This window comes from Mastomys coucha, unplaced genomic scaffold, assembly GCF_008632895.1.
Source record: "Mastomys coucha isolate ucsf_1 unplaced genomic scaffold, UCSF_Mcou_1 pScaffold15, whole genome shotgun sequence".
Classification (NCBI taxonomy): domain Eukaryota; kingdom Metazoa; phylum Chordata; class Mammalia; order Rodentia; family Muridae; genus Mastomys; species Mastomys coucha.
This window is the reverse complement of record NW_022196897.1, coordinates 24871008-24877281: the sequence shown is the minus strand read 5'-3', so window position 1 is coordinate 24877281 and position 6274 is coordinate 24871008.

Sequence of the window (6274 nt, the reverse complement as noted above, 5' to 3'; positions counted from 1 at the left end):
TACTAACTCAATAAAATAGAAACCACTGTAAGTCATCTTCTAAAAATTAAATGTTCGTTTAACCAAACATATACCTTATAGGAAGTTCTGATAGCCATGTACATAAAATCAGCATTAATTAGACTCAATTGGTGGTATTAAGAGAACAACAAGAAAAAAATCATGCACAGAGGGAGATGTGCTGGAGAAGCATAAGGGTGTGATTATGATAGAATACACTGAAATCTTGTATGAACTTTTCACAGAATATATAAAAATATAATTTAAAATCAAGAAAAGATAAATTATAAGAATCATTTTTAAAATGCATAAAGTAGCCTCTCAACTTCCACTCAATGATAACTTGGTTAAGGAAGAAATAAAGAAAGAAATGAAAGACTTTCTAGAGTTTAATGAAAATGAAGCCACAACATATCCAAACTTATAGGACACAATGAATCTAGTCCTAAGAGGAAAACTAATAGCTTTTAAGTGCCTCCAAAAAGAAACTGGAGAGCACATGCACCAGCAATTTGACAGTACACCTGAAAGCACTAGAACAAAAAGAAGCAAATTCACCCAAGAGGAGTCAAAGGCAGGAAATAATCAAATTCAGGGCTGAAATCAACCAAATAGAAACAAAAAGAACTATACAAAGAATCAACCAAACTAGGAGCTGGTTCTTTGGGAAAATCAACAAAGTAGATAAACTTTTAGCCAGACTAACTAGAGGGCACAGAGAGAGTATCCTAATTAACAAGATCAGAAATGAAAAGGGAGACATGGGCAATTTTCTAGACAGATACCAGGTACCAAAGTTAAATCAAGATCAGATCAATGACCTAAACAGTCCCATATCTGCTAATGAAATAGAAACAGTCATTAATAATATCCCAACCTAAAAAAGCCCAGGACCAGATAGGTTTAGTGCAGAGTTTTATCAGACCTTCAAAGAAGACCTAATAATACCACTACTCTTCAATATATTCCACAAAATAGAACAGAAGGTATTCTACTCAATTTGTTCTATGAAGCCACAATCACTCTTATACCTAAACCACACAAAGACCTAATAAAGAAAGTAAACCTCAGACCAATTTCCCTTATGAATATTGATGCAAAAATGTAGCTGGCCAGGAGCCGCAAATATGAATGGGTTTTCTGGAATGGGGTCAGAGACCTGGAAAGCCATTTTCTGGTACCAGAACCATGTGGAAGTTTCGTAAAAAATTAGCCAAACACAGATGTGTATCAATCAGCCATCTTTCATTCAATACTCTCTTGTTACAAGCGAAACCAGGTAGCATAGGTAAGGCAAAACCCCTCCCCCAGGTTTGTCAGCATCTTAGCCCAATCAGCAACTTTTCCTTCAGTCTCTGGTGGTGGGTCTTCTGGCATAACTGGAACTAGGAGAGAGGTGTGGCAATTAGCAGGAGGTGGGCAGAGAGGTGTGGTTATCTGTGGCAAGGTGAGGTCTGAAGAATTAGAGCTCAGTAGAAGGAGGGTCACAATTCCCCCCTTTTTATTAGAAAACAGCAGGTCAAAGGCATACTCAAACAGCACAGTCTTGCAGGGGAATTCTTATGGTACTTTGAAGGATATAATCTGTGGATAATATTCTACTGAAAGGCATCTCACCCATCATCAAGGTCACGTGCTGCAAGTGTGACACTGTAAACTGGGCTTATTACATGTTTTTTCAAACAACACAGCCACTTGGAGCATGCCTCTGTCTTAGGTTGGTACCACCAGAGACCTAGCCAAAGAGATAAATTTTTAAAATTCACCCCATCCATGTCTCCAATGACAAGACATATACCTTTATTGCTTGCATAGTCCAGGAACTGCTATAGTCTCTCTAGAGTCCACCTTTCCTGAAGTCTACGTGAAGCAGCGCTTGTATGATGATGGGCAGCTTGGCGTAGACACCTAATTGAGTTGTGAAATAGTAGCTCCAAAGCTAGGAGACTTTTTAATAGCTTTGCCTTCAATAGACCTTCAATTCAGTTGTAAATAAGTAAATAATAAGGACCGAGCTTGCTTTTTAGATAAAGAAGGCTCTAAGAGTGAGCAAATTTTGATTGTCTTTGTCCTCCAGGAATGAGTTTGCTTGAGATAAAAACTTAAAAGTTTAAAAGTAATGTTAACTTGAAGATATCTCAGGCACTTTAGTTGCAAATAAGCAATGGTTAGGCCCAAGGCTTGGCTTCTAGGTATAGAGGGAAGCTGCTGTTGACTCTTAGAAAAAGGTGGAGTCCATTTTAGCCAATCAAGCTTTGTTGGCCAGTAAAAATGTTTAGCTAATATTCTTGGCAATAAAAACATGCTTATAAAAAGATTTTGTGTCTGTATCCACTTCACAAATTAATGTATTAGTCAGCCATTGTGTTCCAACACAAACAGAGCCCCTTCCCCAGATCAAGGTAGGGTTAAGAATAAATGTGTTAGTAAGTGGAGTGATACGCCATTTTATTATGGCATAAAAACTGAAAATGTGTGGATGCCAATGGCGATCTGCAGCAGACTGACCTTTAGCATCAGACTGCAAATATATATATATATATATATATATACATATATATATATATATATATATATATATATATATAATTTCTCAAGACAAGCGAAATACAACTTGTCTTTAAAAACAAGCAGAAAGCGAGGCATGCCTTAAAAGAGGCAAAAAAAAAAAAAAAAGAAATGTTATTCGACATAATTAAAAAACAAAATATGCTTTTGGAGGTAACTTTGGAGTGGAGTGCATATTCCCCCTCCTTTTAATATTAAAAACTCAAATTCTCAAAGTGCAAAGTGCACATTGAGTAAATGTTGTCTCTGAGAATTATAAATTATTTTAGAATATGGGTAACATTAAATTGTTGACAAAATGTCTTAAATGCTTGACTATAGTAGCCAGTTCCATAATCTGTTTTAATCTGATTAGGAACATTAAATATAAAAATATAATATAAACAATAATCAATTAATAGTTTGTTGTTTTTTATGTTAAGGCAGTAGTAACTTGAAAGTTTGAGAAGGAATTAATAGTCACATGTGTGTATTTTACTTTTAATTTTGAAATCAAAATAATATTATAAAAATGTCTAAATATCATAAGTATAGATAGCTCAGATATATATATATATATATATATGTATCCATATATCAATATACAAAATAAGACTTAATTTTAATACTTGATAAATAGAAACTACAGCACACAATTTGATTATTTGTGCTAACATGGGGGGAAATCATGAGAATAAAACATGTGACTTATATATGAAATTTTTCATAAAAGGGCTAAAGATATAATATATTGTTACAGGGTGTATAGAGAAGTCTATAAGAAACATAAAAGTAGGTACACAAATGAAATACAACAATTTGTTTACTTTGGAGAAATATCAATTTTTGTCTAAAAATCTTTATTAATAGACCAAATATCAATTAATATTTTGCAATAACCAATATCATTCTTAGAATGAAATTATCATAAATTTTTATTAATATACAACAGCTTCGTAATAGGATGTTAAACTTTAATGAGAGAAGTTGCATTTATGTTAATGCTCTCTTTTGCCATAGAATTGCTGTGGGCAAAAAACTAAACATGATTGTAACTGAGCACAATTGACAACAAGTGATAAACCTTTTTTGATATTGCAAGGCTATTTGTCTCACCAGTTAATTTCTATTAAAGGATTAAGTCTTGTGATGAGCTTAAGATGAGGTCTTAGCCAAAGTAACTTTAAATAAGCAACTTATGTTTTCTTTTTTGATGTATCTGAGTTTTTAATAGTTAGCTTACACTGAGAAATTTAATGTTTTAGCTTTTTGTACAGAGCAGAGACAAAGAAATTATATTTAAGACTTTTAGCCATTTTCAAAGGCAACATTTTTCAATATAGATTCACTAGAAATAAAATCTTTAAAATTACTAAGATGTAGAGGGAAAAACAACCTCAATATTTAATAACTCTAAATGAAATACGCAAGCCAGATTTCAATATTTCTATAAGTTTCACGACTTCTTTGATTCTCCATAAGTCCCAAGTTCAAAATCACTTTGAACCACAACTGGGTAGATCTGTAATAATGCTGTTTCTGTCTTAAAAACGATTTCCCTGAGGTACGGGAGAGGCAAAATCGGGAAGACTTCCCTAGGCCCGGTTAGTACAACAGTAAGCTTAAAACATTTTTTATAACCTTGGTGCAGTAAAAGCATTGCTAGTAACGAAAAGAAACTCCACTTGGGTGTCTCTGAACAGTTTTTAGGGCACAAACCTTTATCCAAATTAAAATTTTGTTTTTACCACTCTTGTAACCATCTTAGTTACAAAATACAGGTGAGTTAAGATATTCAAGTTTGTGATTAAGCTGCAAACTGCAGCCAGTAGAACACTGTCAATTTTAACCATACTTTCTTAATTTCTTATGTAAATATTAAGCCATAACTATAACCTCTAAAAAGTAAAACCCAATTATAAACAATTTATACTCTTTAAAATCAATATTAAAAAACATTATATTTATTTTACAAAGTTTTTTTAAGTGCCTCCCTTTTTATTAGAACCGTAGCTAGCAAGCCTGTGTTATTGTTAGGACTTCAGAACACGCCAGCTCTCTGGAAAGTAAAATAATGGCGTTAACTGATAAACTATGTGGCATAGTGTCTTTATTGATTGTCTGGTACTAAATTTAAAATATAGCTATTGCATGATATTAAGCAGTTACTAAATTAAATAGCTGTTTTGAATTTTACCACCTGGTGTATGGCCTGTAGCTTAAGTCTTGGCCTTTAGACTATGCTAAATGGCTGTAAAACTCTAGCTGGGGTTGTCTGCAGAGATTTTGGCCATCTTGGCTGTTAAATGCCATGTGTGTACCTTTAATGGCACATGTATTGAGTTACCAATGTTATAATGTTATATCATATCTAATAAAGTATAAGCCAAATTTATACTTTTAAGACTAGTAGAAACCAAATGAAATTAAAAGAATTTAGAACTTGAGTTTCTGACCCCTTACAGCTTTTTAAAGTCCCAGCACTGGTAACCACAAACTCTATAAGAACATCCATTTTTGAAAGCTGGTGTTCAGAAGCAGGAATTTCCCAAGTCTGTCCTATCCTAGTAGGTACATACATGTTCAAGTGGGACCTAACTGTGTCACCAATTAAATTCATTACATAATTATCAATCAACGGTGAAGATTAGGATCATATGGGTGAGTCCTTGTTAGTTATCCAAACATCTCTAAATCTTTAGGAGCAGATGGCTATTCCAGCCCAGGTAAACTGGTGCTGGGCCCTAATTTTAAAACCTCACTCATTTCTTGGCTCCCGAAGAACAGTGTCAGCTCCTGTCTTCAGCTCTGCTGAGCTCCAGGGCCCTGACAGCTTCTGCCCAGAAAAGTCAGCAACTTCCTGTCATGCTAGGGAGCAACCTGAATGGCACTGGGTTACCAAGTCCTAGTAGGACACAGGGCCAGAAATGACCACATTCAAACAAAAGATTCCCAGCAACCCACACTTTGATCACACAAGACCCATGTGCTTCGATTAGCTTTTGCTTTATTTTTTGGTTTCAAATTCTCTATCTGTCATGTCATTTGTATAATTTAGAAATCTGCTTGTCTCTGCCTCTCAAGTGCTGGGATTAAAGGCGTGCGCTACTACTGCCTGACTAGTTCCTTCGTTAACCATCTTTACCTGTTTCCAGAAAGAACAGAGTTCCATCTCCATGGAACTGCGTCTCTGGGGATCTTGTAATCTGTGTAAAAAACATAAATACACCCCTCTTTTCGAAGTTATTAAAACATCTGGGCATAGTAATGTTTAGTTGTAGCGTGCCATCTCTGGCATTCAACTTAAAACTTTTAAAATTAAAAGTTAAGATTTAAATAATGTGTACAGGGATATAACTTTCTTTTATTCTGTCTTTAAACCGAGTACAATGTGCTCCTTTAATGATTATTGATTTCTGAAACCGTAAAGAAATCTTATCATGCCCATGGCTGGCAACTGGCCTGTTAGTAAATTACACCGAGTGGCTGTGAGAATCACTAGCCTGTAATTTACTTTTATGACCACTAGATGGCGCTAAGTTGTTGCAAAACTCCAGGTAAATAATGGTACCGTGCAGAGACTGCGAGCATACAAGCAATCATGGCAGAAATGGCTGGTCCGTACTGAGCTACCACTGCATCTGGTCAAGTTTGGGCCTCCGAGCTCCATCTGGAAAAAGTGAGGTTGTGTTGGTGGGATGAGACATGTGCATGTTTGCGCTTTGGC